Here is a 14,959-nt window from a genome sequence, read left to right as displayed (position 1 = left end):
TGCAAGACTTGGAGAGCAAGGCTCCGCTGCTGTCTCACCAAGATCCTATTAGTGTTTCTGATTTCTTGGGATATATTCCTAGAAGTGGGATTACTGGGTCAAATGGGAGTTCCATTTTTACTTTTTTGAGGAAACTCCATACTATTTTTTACAGTGGCTGCACCAATCTGCATTCCCACTAGCAGTGCCTGAGGGTTCCTTTTCTTTCATATCCTCACAAGCTGTATAGTTAAAATCTGTAGTTTTCTCTGTTTATATTCCATTAGAAAATTTATTTAAAAATAACCTATAGGAGAAACAAGAAGTGACTAAACAGGAAAAGCTAAAATGGACAGGTACCAACCTGTAAATATTTGCACTGGAAGGAAACCAAAAAGTTCATTTTTTTCACTAGGCTGATCCCTCCCAGGACAAGTAGAAACATGGTAAGTATCCAACAATTTCTCAATGTTATTGTAATAAAACTAGAGGCCCAGTGAACAGATTCGTGCACCAGTGGAGGCCCTCGGCCTGGCCTATGGGAATTGGGCCGAAACCAGCTCTCCAACATCCCCCAAGAGGTCCCAGAAGTAGGTGATGTAGCAGAATACAAAATTAACACCCAGAAATCTATGGCTTTTTTGTACACCGGTAATGAACTCAAAAGAAAGAGAAACAAAACAAAACAAAAAAATCCCATGTACCATTGCACCAAAAAATTAAGATACCTAGGAATAAACTTAACTAAGGAGATAAAAGACCTGTACTCAGAAACTACAGGACATTGAAAAAAGAGGTAGAGAAAGACATAAACAAATGAAAGACTATGCCATGTTCATGGAATGGTAGAATCAACATCATTAAAATGACCGTACTACCCAAAGCAATCTATAGATTTAATACAATCCCCATTAAAATACAAATGGCATATTTCAAAGACTTAGGACAAACTCTCCAAAAATTCATATGGAATAAAAAGAACCCTGAATAGCCACAGCAATCTTGAGAAAGAAGAATAAAGTTGGAGGGATGACAATACCAGGTATCAAGTTATATTACAAAGCCACTGTTTTCAAAACTGCCTGGTACTGGTACAAGAACAGACATATAGAGCAATGTAACAGAACAGAGAACCCAAAAATAGACCCAAGCCGTTATGCTCAATTAATATTTGACAAAGGAGGCAAGAGCATACAATGGAGTCAAGACAGTCTCTTCAATAAATGGTGTTGGGAAAATTGGACAGATACATGCAAAAAAATGAAACTAGACCACCAACTTACTCCATACACACAAAAAAAACCTCAAAATGGATAAAGGACTTAAACATAAGACGGGAAACCATAAAAATCTTAGTAGAATCCATAGGCATTAAAATATCAGACATAAAAAAACCAAGATGGCGACATAGGTAAACACCGGACATTGTTGCCTCGCACAACCACTTCAAAAATACAACTAAAAGACAAAACAGACATCATCCAGAACCACAGGAAGGCTGGCTGAGTGGAAATTCTACAACTAGAAGGAAAAAGAAAAGCACACTGAGACTCAGAGGAGCTGCGGAGATGGAGTGCAGAAGTACAGAGGCGCACGTGGAAAGAGCTGGCAACTGAGGACACTGTTATCTCTTTCAACCCGGAGGGAGTCTCAAGCTCCCGACTGCTCTGAACTCCAGTCCCGGGCGAGTCGCTGGGGACCCAGACTCATACGGGGAGAAACTGGACTGTCTGGCATCAGTCGGAACTCAAGGGCGGCTTTCTCTCAGAGGTGCTTGCAACGATTACCGGGACACTGAGACGCAGGGCCTCTGAGGGTAGGACTGAGGAGTAGCCATAGCTGCTTGCTCCACCCTGTTGATCGCCTGAGACCCGCCCCACCCAAGCTGTGCACAGAGGCTTTTGCATATGAAAGGCTGGCTCTTTGCAATCTGATAATTACCTAACAAACTGCAGCTGGCCCAAGGCCCCAGGGCAACTTGCATTGCATCACAGCTGGCTCCTGCTGGATAGCCTCAGGCAGAGGCTAGATTAGCACCTCCTTAGAGATCCAGGAGCCAGTGTGCCTGGTGGTTGGAGTGGGACCATCCAGATTGCAGCTCCTCGGATTCATAAAGGACACACTCAGGGGGCAGACTCAGTGAGCACCAAAGCCCCATTGAAGCAAGTCTTGCCCTGAAGGGGTGTCTCCAGCACAGAAGTTCTCCCACTGCAGACACAGCTGATTCTCACAGCCAATTGGCCTGGAGCTCAATCCCTCCCAGAGTTACCTACAACAATCAAGGCTTAACTACAACAAGACTGTGCACAAAGACCAAAAGGGGGTGCACCAAGAGTGTCTACCTCAGGTAATTGGAGAGGCTGAGCCACTGGACCCTATAGGACACCTAGCACAGAAAGCCACTCTATCGACACAGAGAAGCATAAAAAAATGTGGAGACAAAGAAACAGGACACAAATGACAGAAATGGAGGAAAGCAAACTACTGGATATAGAGTTCAAAACCACACTTTTAAGGTTTTTCAAGAATTTTCTGGAAACTGCTGATAAACTTAATGAGATCTACAAGAAATCTAATGAGACCCTCAAGGTTGTGATAACGGACCAACTAGAAATTAAGCACACACTGACTGAAATAAAGAATATTATTCAGACACCCAACAGCAGACTAAAGGATCGCAAGAATCAAGTCAAAGATTTGAAATACAAAGAAGCAAAAAACACCCAACTGGAAAAGCAAAATGAAAAGAGAATCCAAAAATATGAAGATAGTGTAAGGAGCCTCTGGGACAGCTTCAAGCATACCAACATCTGAATTATAGGGGTGCCAGAAGATGAGAGAGAGCAAGATATTGAAAACCTATTTGAATCAAATAATGACAGAAAACTTCCCCCACCTGGTGAAAGAAATACACTTACAAGTCCAGGAAGCGCAGAGAACCCCAAACAAAAGGAATCCAAAGAGGACCACACCAAGACACATCATCATTAAAATGCCAAGAGCAAAAGACAAAGAGAGGATCTTAAAAGCAGCAAGAGAAAGAAACTCAGTTACCTGCAAGGGAATACCCATATGACTGTCAGCTGATTTCTCAACAGAAACTTTGCAGGCCAGAAGGGAGTGGCAAGAAATATTCAAAGTGATGAATACCAAGAACCTACAACCAAGATTACTTTATCCAGCAAAGCTATCATTCAGAATTGAAGGTCAGATAAAGAGCTTCACAGATAAGGAAAAGCTAAAGGAGTTCATCACCACTAAACCAGTATTATATGAGATGCTGAAAGGTATCCTTTAAGAAGAGGAAGAAGAAGAAAATGGTAAAGATACAAACTATGAACAACAAATACACATCTATCATCAAGTGAATCTAAGAATCAAGTGAATAAATAATCTGATGAACAGAATGAACTGGTGATTATAATAGAATCAGGGGCATAGAAAGGGAGTGGACTGACTATTCTTGGGGGGGAGGATGCAGGAAGAGACTGAACAAAAATCATGCACTTATGGATGAGGATGGGGTAGGGGGATGAGGGTAGAGGGTGGGGTGGGAAATGGGTGGAGGGGAGCTATGGGGCGGGAAAAGAGGAACAACTGTAATAATCTGACCAATAAAGATTTAATTTTTTTAAAAAAGAAACAATGTGGTGTACAGAAGAAAATTTTAAAGCATTAATGTCTTCAGAGATTGGAGAAGATTTTGCATTCAGAACACTACATCTGCATACTGCACCAATGAAAAGGGAGGGGGAGGCTGGAGAGAGAGCATTCAGAAGAGAAGATGAAGTTCTCAATACTTAAAATATTATAGGAGAAATAAGTTTTCAATCGAAAAAGTCAGAGAAATCTCTCAAAATTAAAAAGAAATGGAAAACGGGAAGGAGAAAATAGAGGACCAAGCCAGGGGAATTCCAGAATGAGAGACTAGAGGAAATGGACATATGGAATTATCAAAGAATATAATTTCGCAGAGTTCAAGGATATCGAATGAGTTTCCAGATTAAGGGGCCACTGAGTGCCCAGCACAATGAATAAATTAAGTCTTACATTATTTACATAATTGTGAAATTTCAAAACACTGGGGATAAAAATATTTTGCAAACTTTGGCAGAAGTGTAGTCAATTCAAAGGTGGGGGATAAAAATAGCACCAGATTTCCTTATAACATTGGAAGCAATGGAGTAATGTCATGTAGAAGGGAAATTAACTTCTGTCTAGAATTTTACACCTAACCAAATGATCAGTTGGTTCTAAACATTCTACATAAAGACATTTCCAGACACTCAAGGTCTCAAAAATGTAATCCTTATGTACATGTTTTCTGTAAGCCACTGGAGGGTGTGCTCCAGCAAAATGACAAAATAAAGCAAGCAAGAAGAACCCAGGAAATAGAAAACAAACCCAGGAAAAAGGCAAAGAGAATTATTAGAATAATGGGGAAGGAAATCCTAGGAAGCTTGAAAGAAAAAAAAAAAGGTAGTGCCAAAACCAGTTTGGCTCAGTGGATAGAGCGTCGGCCTGCGGACTGAAGGGTCCCGGGTTCGATTCCGGTCGGGGGCATGTACCTGGGTTGCAGGCACATCCACAGTGGGAGATGTGCAGGAGGCAGCTGATCGATGTTTCTCTCTCATCGATATTTCTAACTCTCTATCTCTCTCCCTTCCTCTCTCTGTAAAAAGTCAATAAAACATATTTAAAAAAAAAAAAAAGGTAGCATTCCAGGAAGGAGGTCTCCACGGAGAGGCAAAAAAACAGAACTAAGAGATTAATTGATGTGTTTCCTCATTTTGAGATAGCTCATCGAGTTTTACAGGGAGATTAGAAAAATAGATGAGTGATAGGTAGAAAAAAAAATTAAGACAATTACTAATTTCAGGGAAAACAAGAAAGTGCACAGTACATGGCTCAAGTATGAGCAATAATGACATAGTCACTATAAAAGTCCATATTAGTCCATCATCCATATACAAATTGTTTTAAACTATACAGGGAAGATGAGCAAAAAGGAAGTATGTATTTGGGACTGATGATATAGGAGAGCTAATAAATATTATCTAACATAGAAAAATCAAGAAATAGCTCATTATCACATTATTTAGAAATATGGAGACAAATACCAATAGAAACAGAAGAGTTAAATGTGGAAAGGGATAGAGCAGAGTCTGTTGGATTTCTTTATAAGGCTTGTAGGACTATTAGACTATTTTTTTAATTAAATCTTTATTGTTCAGATTATTACATTTGTTCCTCTTTTTCCCCCTCCCATAACTCCCCTCCTCCCAGTTCCCGCCCCATCCTCTGTCCTCACTCCCCACCCACTGTCCTCATCCATAGGTGCACGATTTTTGCCCAGTCTCTTCCCTGCATCCCCCTCACCCCTTTCCCCACCAAGAATAGTCAGTCCATTCCCTTTCTATGTCCCTGATTCTATTATAATCACCAGTTCATTCTGTACACCAGATTATTTATTCACTTGAGTCTTAGATTCACTTGTTGATAGATGCATATTTGTTGTTCATAATTGTATCTTTACCATTTTCTTCTTCTTCCTCTTCTTAAAGGATACCTTTCAGCATTTCATATAATGCTGGTTTGGTGGTGATGAACTCCTTTAGCTTTTCCTTATCTGTGAAGCTCTTTATCTGACCTTCAATTCTGAATGATAGCTTTGCTGGATAAAGTAATCTTGGTTGTAGGTTCTTGGTATTCATCACTTTGAATATTTCTTGCCACTCCCTTCTGGCCTGCAAATTTTCTGTTGAGAAATCAGCTGACAGTCATATGGGTACTCCCTTGTAGGTAACTGAGTTTCTTTCTCTTGCTGCTTTTAAGATCCTCTCTTTGTCTTTTGCTCTTGGCATTTTAATTATGATGTGTCTTGGTGTGGTCCTCTTTGGATTCCTTTTGTTTGGGGTTCTCTGCGCTTCCTGGACTTGTAAGTGTATTTCTTTCACCAGGTGGGGGAAGTTTTCTGTCATTATTTGATTCAAATAGGTTTTCAATATCTTGCTCTCTCTCATCTTCTGGCACCCCTATAATTCAGATGTTGGTACGCTTGAAGCTGTCCCAGAGGCTCCTTACACTATCTTCGTATTTTCGGATTCTTTTTTCATTTTGCTTTTCCAGTTGGGTGTTTTTTGCTTCTTCGCATTTCAAATCTTTGACTTGATTCTTGCGCTCCTCTGGTCTGCTGTTGGGTGTCTGTATAATCTTCTTTATTTCAGTCGGTGTACGCTTAATTTCTAGTTGGTTCTTTATCACAACCTTGAGGGTCTCATTAGATTTCTTGTAGATCTCATTAAGTTTATCGGCAGTTTTTAGAAAATTATTGAAAGACCTTAAACGTGCAGTTTTGAGCTCTATATCTTCCATTTCTGTCATGTTTCTTTGTCTCCAATTTTTTTTTTAATTAAATCTTTATTGTTCAGATTATTACATTTGTTCCTCTTTTTTCCCCCCATAACTCCCCTCCTCCCAGTTCCCGCCCCACCCTCCGCCCTCACTCCCCACCCACTGTCCTCATCCATAGGTGCACGATTTTTGTCCAGTCTCTTCCCGCATCTCCCACACCCCTTTCCCCACCAAGAATAGTCAGTCCACTCCCTTTCTATGTCCCTGATTCTATTATAATCACCAGTTCATTCTGTTCATCGGATTATTTATTCACTTGATTCTTAGATTCACTTGTTGATAGCTGCATATTTGTTGTTCATAATTTGTATCTTTACCTTTTTCTTCCTCTTCCTCTTCTTAAAGGATACCTTTCAGCATTTCATATAATCCTGGTTTGGTGGTGATGAACTCCTTTAGCTTTTCCTTATCTGTGAAGCTCTTTATCTGACCTTCAATTCTGAATGATAGCTTTGCTGGATAAAGTAATCTTGGTTGTAGGTTCTTGGTATTCATCACTTTGAATATTTCTTGCCACTCCCTTCTGGCCTGCAAAGTTTCTGTTGAGAAATCAGCTGACAGTCGTATGGGTATTCCCTTGTAGGTAACTGAGTTTCTTTCTCTTGCTGTTTTTAAGATTCTCTCTTTATCTTTTGCTCTTGGCATTTTAATGATGATGTGTCTTGGTGTGGTCCTCTTTGGATTCCTTTTGTTTGGGGTTCTCCGTGCTTCTTGGACCTGTAAGTCCATTTCTTTCACCAGGTGGGGGAAGTTTTCTGTCATTATTTCTTCAAATAGGTTTTCAATATCTTGCTCTCTCTCATCTTCTGGCACCCCTATAATTCTGATGTTGGTACGCTTGAAGCTGTCCCAGAGGCTCCTTACACTATCCTCGCATTTTTGGATTCTTTTTTCATTTTGCTTTTCCGTTTGGGTGTTTTTTGCTTCCTCGCAATTCAAATCATTGACTTGATTCTTGCGCTCCTCTGGTCTGCTGTCGGGAGTCTGTATAATATTCGTTATTTCAGTCAGTGTATGCTTAATTTCTAGTTGGTTCCCCAATATAACATCGAGGGTCTCATTAGTTTTCTTGTAGATCGCATTAAGTTTATCGGCGGCTTCTAAACAGTTCTTGAGAGACCTTAAAAGTGTGGTTCTGAACTCTATATCTTCCATTGACAATTTTGTCCTGTTTCTTTGTCTCCGCATTTTGTTATGCTTCCTTGGTGCACCCCCTAGTGGTCTTTGTTCGTGGTCTTATAGTTAAATCTTGATTGTTGTAGCTAATTCCAGGGAGGGTTTGACCTCCAGGCCAAGTGGCTATGAGAATCAGCTGTGTCTGCAGTGAGAGAACTTCTGTCCTCTAGGGAGGTGCTAATCTAGCCTTTGCCTGAGGCTATCCGGCAAATGCCTCTGTGCAGGGCTTGGGCGGGGCGGGTCGCACAGGATCAACAGGGTGAGCCGGAGAGAGCAGTTATGGCGGCTCTCAGTCCTGTCCCCAGGGACTCTGCCTCTCTGAGTCCCAGCACCCGCTGCAAAGCTCGGAGAGAAAGCTGCACTCGCTCTGACCGAAGCCAGGCAGTCCCGCTTCTCCCGTTTGAGTCTGGGTCCCTAAAGACTCGCCCGGATCTGGAGCTCAGAGTCTGCGACTCCCTCCTGATTGAAAACGCCAACCGCGCCCTCCGCCGCCAGCCCGCTCTGCGCACTCCGCCCCTCAGAATTTGACTTCAGCACTGCGCCTCCTCTGAGTGTCCGTATGCGTTTCTCTTTCCTCCTAGTTGTAGGACCTCCACTCAGCCAGCGTTCCAGTGTTTCTGGGTGATGTCCGTTCCGTCTTTTAGTTTCACTTTTGAAGTAGTTGTTCAAAGCAGCAAACTCCGGTGTTAACCTATGCCGCCATCTTGGTTCTCCGTCTGTCTCCAAATTTTTTATGCTTTCTTGGTGCACCCCCTTGTGGTCTTTGTGTGCAGTCTTGTTGTAGTTAAGCCTTGATTGTTGTATGTAATACTGGGTGGGATTTGACCTCCAGGCCAACTGGCTGTGAGAATAAGCTGTGTCTGCAGTGAGAGAACTTCTGTCCTCTAGGGAGGTGCTAATCTAGCCTTTGCCTGGGGCTATCCGGCAAATGCCTCTGTGCAGGGCTTGGGCGGGGTGGGTACCAGGGGGATCTACAGGGCGGGTCAGTCCCATCCCCAGGCGCTCTGCCTCTCAGAGTCCCAGCAACCACTGCAAACCTCTAAGAGAAAGCTGCCTAAGAGTTCCAACCGAAGCCAGACAAGGACTATTAGACTTTTAAAACTATTATATATACATTTATAAAAATAAAAATTCAATAACAAATATTTGTTAGCTATGTTAGTTTGCTAAGCCGGCCATAAAAAAATTCCACAGATTGTGGCTTAAACAACTGAAATGTATTTTCTCATAGTTCTGAGGCTAGAAGCCCAAGATCAAGGTGTTGCTACATTGGTTTCTCCTGAGATCTCTCCCTTTGGTTTGCAGATGAAGAGCCTTCTCACTGTGTCCTCATATGGTCTTTCCTTTGCGCACTCTAGCCCCTCCTGCTTCTCTGCGTGTCAAAATTCCCTCTTCTTAAAAGGACATCAGTCGGGATTAGGGACCACTTTCATGGCCTCACTTTAATATAATTGCCTCAGCAAAGGCCCTATCTGCAAATACAGTCATATTCAGAGATATTAGAAACTAGGGCTTCAACATATGAATTATTTCTTAAATCCTCATCTCCTGGCACGGACCTAACACTCATTTCTTGTCTTCTTGAAGGAAAGATTTCAATGAAGAGACACAGGGTAGAAAAGCAAGCAAGAGTTTATTGACCACAGCATAAATATACTTAGGCCGGTGAAACAAAGATGGGCATAGAAAAAGCAACAGGAGGGCCTAGGCTGGGCTACTTTGGCTCAAACTGTGGTTTAACTATCTTAGTTTTCCTATTCTACTTGTCCTGGAATTTTCCTAGCTTATGATTATGCTATTAACAGTTTCAAGTATACAACTCAACAAAACATCTGCACACTGCATAGTGCACCCATCACACAAAGCAAAGTCTCTATTTCCATTACCCCGCCCCCTTTGCCCACCTCCACCTATCCCAAACACCCTTTCCCATTGTTTTCTGTGTCTATGTGTTATGTACATATGTTTTTGGACTAATCCCTTCACCTCCTTTCATCCAGTCCCCTCACCTCCCTTCCCTCTTGCAGCTGTTAGTTGTTCCATGTAACCATGCTTCTGTTTTTATTTTGTTTGTCAGTTTATTTTGTTCATTAGATTCCAAATATAAGTGAGGTTATATGATGTTTGTCTTCCTCTGACTGGTTTATTTCACTTAGTATCATAATCTCCAGGTCCATCCACACTGTCTCAAAAGGTAAGAACTCCTGCCGAAACCGGTTTGGCTTAGTAGATAGAGCGTTGGCCTGTGGACTGAAAGGTCCCAGGCTCGATTCCGGTCAAGGGCATGTACCTGGGTTGCGGGCACATCCCCAGTAGGAGATGTGCAGGAGGCAGCTGATTGATGTTTCTAACTCTCTATCTCTCGCCCTTCCTCTCTGTAAAAAATCAATAAAATAAATTTTTTTAAAAAAAGGTAAGAACTCCTTCTAAAGTCAATGTCATAACTGGCTGTTGGTTTTTGCAAATTTATTTCTCTCTTCTCCCTGCTTTAGTCCTTTCCTCTTTTCAGACAAAATTCCTTTGCTCATAGAGCTTATCTTCTCCTGTGGAAAGGCAAGCAGTAAAGGAGGAAACCAAGCAGGAAGGGCAGCCAGATAACAGTAAGGGGGAGTGGAGTTGCAATTTTAAATATGGAGGTCTGGAAAGTGCTCATGGAAAGGGCGACATCTGAGCAGAGGCTTGGGTGACAGGAGGGAGAAAGCAGTGTAGGGAGCTGGAGGCTGAGGGGGCGGCCAATGCAAAGGACTTAAGGTGGGAGTGTACTTGAGGAACACCTGAGCAAGTAAAGGGGAGGGTAAAAGATGGGGGCCCATTAGCTGGACTTTGCATTTTACTTGGAGTGAGATGGGGGAGGGAGGAGGCAGTTGTTGGAGGGTTTTGAGCAGAGGCATGTCATGATCTGATAGTTTCAAATGGATCATCAGGAGGCTGAAATGAGAACAGATTAAATGGGTGTGGCCTGATTTGATCAACATTTTGCAAAGATGGCTCTGGCTGTAAAGAACAGAAGAAATAAGATTGAAATCAGGGAGAGCAGTTAAAACGCTGGGGCAGCTGACCCAGAAATGTCACTCAGCACATTGCCTAACCCCCAACCTCTCCATCCTTTCAGAATGGCTGGGGTATTGGTTAGGCACCTAGATATGCCCTACAGACCCACACTTGCTTCTTTCACTTGTCAGGAAGTGAAGGGAGAAAAGTCTCCAGAGGATAGCTTATGTTGAAATGAAACATACCAAGTCAGCACATGACTGAGAAATAGAGAATGTCAGTTGTCCTTGTCCTGCTCAGATCATTTCTGACAAAATAAATTCACCAGCCCCTTTACCACATCAGAACTCCAAGCAGTAAGAAACTTTTCTTAATTTCCTCCAAAGGCAGGAAATTCACCCACACTGGCAAGCTCTGACTTTAAAAACAAGAAGACAGGAAAGTAAGCAGTCAGCATGCACTTTAAAAGTAAGCTTTTTACCTGTTGCTCCAAACACTGCAATTACCTTCTTGCTGGTCATGTTACTGAACAAAGAAGGAGTCAGTGAAGTAGCTGAACTTTCCTCAAGCAGCAACAGCAGTTATAATAGTTCCTCTTCAAGCATGAGACCTATAAACCAAGTCTGATTACCACACCCCCTATTGTGCTCCTCATTCGTGTAGTTTTTGGGTTGATCCCAGTTAGCTTACTCACTCACTCATGTGTTCTGCAAAAGTGTATTGAGTGCCTTTGGTATATTAAGCATTGAACTAAAGGTCCTGCTTATTCAGCTCTTGTAAGGGAGATAAACTAGTAAATAAAAACACAATAAAGAACTCTGGCCAGGTAGCTCAGTCGGTTAGAACATCGTCCCAATACACCAAAGTTGCAGTTAAACCCCCGGTCAGAACACATACAAGAATCAACCAATGAATACATAAATAAACAGAACAACAAATCGACCTCTCTCTCTTCTCTCTCTGAAAATCAATTTTTTAAAAAAGTACAGTAGGGAGAAATGGCAGAGGGGACATAGGTTATGGAGGGAAGACACAAAACCCAGACTAGAGGTGTTAGGGAAAGTTTATGAGAAATGCTACTGCAGTTGCCTGAAGACCCCATGAGTTATTCAATGAGGGAAAGACAATCAACAGAATAGAGAACTGCATATATTGTGTGATTCCAGGTTGTAAAGAAAATATTATACACACATACATGCATACACATATATAGACTACTAGAGGCCCGGTGCACAAAAATCTGTGCACTCGGGGGGAAGGGGGGGTCCCTCAGCCAAGCCTGTGCCCTCTCGCAGTCTGGGACGCCTCGGGTGATAACGCCCTGCTGGCTTAGGCCTGCTCCCGGGTGACAGAGGGCAGGCCCAATCCCTAGGTGCAGCCCCTGGTCGGGCTCAGAGCAGGGCCGATTGGGGTGTTAGGGCGCCACCCCCTGTCACACTCAAGGCAGGGTCAATGGGGAGGTTGCGGCGCCAACCCCTATCACGCACAGAGCAGGGCCAATCCGGGGGTTGGGGAGCTCCCCCCAGTCACGCACAGAGCAGGGTTGATCAGGGGGTTGGGGAGCAACCCCCTGTCACTCAGAGAATAGGGCTGATAGGGGAGTTGGGGCGCCGCACCCTGTCACCCACAGAGCAGGGCGGATCAGGGGGTTGGGACGCCGCCACTGTCACACTCAGGACATGGCCGATGGGGAGGTTATGGCTCTACCCCATCACACACAGAGCAGGGCCTGTGGGGGGGGGGGGGGGTGGTTGTGGTGCCGCCCTCTATCACCCACAGAGCAGGGCTGATCAGGGGGTTGGGGCGCCGCCACTCTCACACTCAGGGCAGGGCCGATGGGGAGGTTATGGCTCTACCCTGTCACACACAGAGCAGGGCCCGTGGGGGGGTGGGGAGCGGGTTGGGGCGCCGCACCCTGTCACACACAGAGCAGGGCCAACCAGGGGGTTGGGGCGCCGCACCGTCACACACAGAGCCGCAGGGCGATCAGAGGTTGGGGAGCTCCCCCATATCAGGCACAGAGCAGGGCTGATCAGGAGGTTGGGGCACCTTCCCCTGTCACAAACAGAGCAGGGCAGATAGGGAGGTTGTGGCCCCGGCCCCTGTCACACACAGAGCTGCAGGGCAATCAGGGGGTTTGGGCGCTTCCCCCTGTCACGCTGATCCCGGTGCCGGGAGGCCTCGCAGCTCCCCTGATCCCAGTGCTGGGAGGCATATTACCCTTTTACTATATAGGGTAGAGGCCTGGTGCATGGGTGGGGCTGGCTGGTTTGCCCTGAAAGGTGTCCTGGATCAGGGTGGGGGTCCCCACTGGGGTGCCTGGCCAGCCTGGGTGAGGGGATGATGGCTATTTGCAGCTGGTCATACACCCTTCAGGGTGGGGGTCCCCACTGGGGTGCCTGGCCAGTTTGGGTGAGGGGCTGAGGGCTGTTTTCAGGCTGGCAGGTGATGGAAGCTCCCAACTGCTCCTTTTTTTCTTTTTTCTTTTTTTAATTCTGGGCCAGCTTTAACTCTGAGGCTCCAGCTCTTAGGCCTCCGCTGCTGAAAGTAGGTAATTGAAACAATGTATAACTCCAGCTCTGACTCCAGCTCTGAGACCCCAGCTCACTGAAAGCTGGTTTCTGGGGGTTATTTTTAGCTTCTATATGTTACAGTGTTTCTTAAACTGCAAGCTCAGAGGCCTGAAAGGCAGGCGGGGAACGTTGGAGTCCTCCGTCACTGAAGCAAGCAAGCCTCATGTTAGTTTCAAGCTGCCTGGCTGCCAGCCGCCATCTTGGCTGACAGTTAATTTGCATATTGCCCTGATTAGCCAATGGGAAGGGTAGTGGTTGTACGCCAATTACCATGTTTCTCTTTTATTAGATAGGATGAGTAGTTGATTTTATGCAGTATGCTGGTAGTAGAGTCAGAGGACTAGGCATGATGTGACATTATTCTCACACTTTGAGAATACTATGACATGCACATTTTTTAAGCTTACTTTAAAAAAAAAGTTGCCACCTAGGCATCTGGCCTAGGGTGTTGAATACGAATACGTTTGTGGCCCAGCCTATATATAAAAGAAACATTTTAGTGAAAATTTTGTAACTTAATTTTTACAATATCCTGTTATACATAATTATTAATAACGAAGTACAACAGGCAATAGCCTTAACACAATAGCCTCAGCTGTTGTCTTGGAAAGACTGAAGATTCGCTCTCCTTGCACAGGGCAGCCCTTCAGGAGCTCCTCAATAAAGGACTTTATTAAACTAGTTTCAAAGCACAGAGGTCAAATAATTTACACCAGCAACACCAAAAGTGGGGATGCCCAGCTGTTGAGAAGATGCATGAACAACAGGTCTGACTGGCTGTACATTTTGAAAAATAAACCTTTATTAAAGAAAAAAAATAGAACATTACAGCCCTACAGCAACCCCTACAGAAGCCCCCCCCCCACCCCAATTAAGCTCCTTCCAATCACTATCCACAAAAGTAACCACTATTCTGTTATCTATTACCATAGATTAGTTTTTCCTGCTTTTCAATCTTATAGAAATTTCTCCAACAGCTGGGGCATCCCCACCTTTGGTGTTTCTAGTATAAATTACTTGAGCTCTGTGCTTTGAAACTAATTTAATAAGTTCTTTACTAAGGAGCTCTTGAAGGGCTGTCCTGGCCAAGGAGCAGCAAATCTTCAGTCTCTCTGAGACAACAGCTGAGGTTATAAACTTATAGTTGGGAACTTCCTTATAGAATTTGTCATATGCTTCTTTGTCAAACAAGACTAGGTTATTGAGCTTGTCCCAAATTTAGCCTTTGAACGACTTCTTCTTTTTGGCCTTCCCCCAAACTTATTCATGGGGGTGTTTGTCTTTCTTGGCTGACTTTCCAACATCTTTCTTCTTCTTATCATCCTTGGGCAGCATTGCAAGACTTGGAGAGCAAGGCTCCGCTGCTGTCTCACTAAGATCCTATTAGTGTTTCTGATTTCTTGGGATATATTCCTAGAAGTGGGATTACTGGGTCAAATGGGAGTTCCATTTTTACTTTTTTGAGGAAACTCCACACTATTTTTTACAGTGGCTGCACCAATCTGCATTCCCACTAGCAGTGCATGAGGGTTCCTTTTCTTTCATATCCTCACAAGCTGTATAGTTAAAATCTGTAGTTTTCTCTGTTTATATTCCATTAGAAAATTTATTTAAAAATAACCTACAGGAGAAAGAAGTGACTAAACAGGAAAAGCTAAAATGGACAGGTACCAACCTGTAAATATTTGCACTGGAAGGAAACCAAAAAGTTCATTTTTTTCACTAGGCTGATCCCTCCCAGAACAAGTAGAAACATGGTAAGTATCCAACAATTTCTCAATGTTATTGTAATAAAACTAGAGGCCCAGTGAACAGATTCGTGCACC

At 43.6% G+C, this 14,959-nt stretch overlaps 1 pseudogene across 1 annotated transcript; it reads right to left on the bottom strand.

The window, feature by feature from the left end:
- Positions 1–14,066: 14,066 nt before the first annotated feature.
- Positions 14,067–14,468, bottom strand: LOC308515336 (small ribosomal subunit protein eS25-like; annotated as a pseudogene). The gene has a single exon. The product of its transcript is annotated as a small ribosomal subunit protein eS25-like (transcript).
- Positions 14,469–14,959: the final 491 nt, after the last annotated feature.

This window comes from Myotis nattereri (genome assembly GCF_964212035.1).
Source record: "Myotis nattereri genome assembly, chromosome: 3".
In the NCBI taxonomy this organism is placed as follows: domain Eukaryota; kingdom Metazoa; phylum Chordata; class Mammalia; order Chiroptera; family Vespertilionidae; genus Myotis; species Myotis nattereri.
The sequence above is the reverse complement of the archived record's forward strand: the minus strand, read 5'-3'. Positions and strand labels throughout refer to the sequence as shown.